This window comes from Lupinus angustifolius, chromosome LG02, assembly GCF_001865875.1.
Source record: "Lupinus angustifolius cultivar Tanjil chromosome LG02, LupAngTanjil_v1.0, whole genome shotgun sequence".
Classification (NCBI taxonomy): Eukaryota; Viridiplantae; Streptophyta; class Magnoliopsida; order Fabales; family Fabaceae; genus Lupinus; species Lupinus angustifolius.
This window is the reverse complement of record NC_032010.1, coordinates 12,858,778-12,859,681: the sequence shown is the minus strand read 5'-3', so window position 1 is coordinate 12,859,681 and position 904 is coordinate 12,858,778.

The window sequence follows — 904 nt, the reverse complement described above, 5'->3', positions numbered from 1 at the left end:
AATTCCAGTATAAGTTTTATTGAAAATCTTACTTTCAAAAGTGTTATTTGATTGTAAGACTTTCAATGACAAATGATGATTCAAGGATATTCAACCTTGAATCGGATGGACGAAAGCAATTAAATTCATTTTAAATCGGAAGCTTTATCTTCGCATAAAAAGTTATTTCGTAAGTATAATAATTATCGTCAGTTAACTAATTAATGTTATTTTGGCGTAATGAAGAGTTCGAGAGGAGATCGTATCAAGTAAGCTCACATGAAAATAGAGAACCTAGTGACCCGACACACTCAAGTGAGGGAGAAAACATCATGACACAGTGGTGTCCGAATATGCATCAGGACCTCCAAAATCCCTCACAAGTTTGGTATTGCCTTGGGTATTAAGAAAGCTTGTACTTAATCAATTGCTTGTTTCTTTGGATTAAGTACAGCAATATTTCTTATAATGATTTATGTTATGTTTATATATGGAAATACCATGTTTACTCTTGATTTATAATGTTTGGATGATTATTATGGGAATGATATGTATGTGATAATTGTTAAATTCAAAATTTAAAAACATGTGATATAAATGAGAAATATTTTCCTTCAGAAAAGTAATTAAAATGATATTCAGGCTCTTCTCACTTGAGCGAGACAGCTCTCGCTTGAGCGAGAAGTATCTAGAGAAAACGAGTGTTTTAGCTCGGGGCGAGACAGCTCTCACTTGAGCTAAAATAGGCACCAAGAGAACTGATTGTTTTCTCACTTAAGCGAGACAACTCTCGCTTAAGCCACAAATGCCTCAAAAATGGATGTGCTCTCGCTTGAGCAAGACAGCTCTCGCTTGAGCGAGAGGGGTCCATACAGACAAGACTTCTTAAGTCGTCTGAACGATAACTCTCACATGTGCGAGAGTC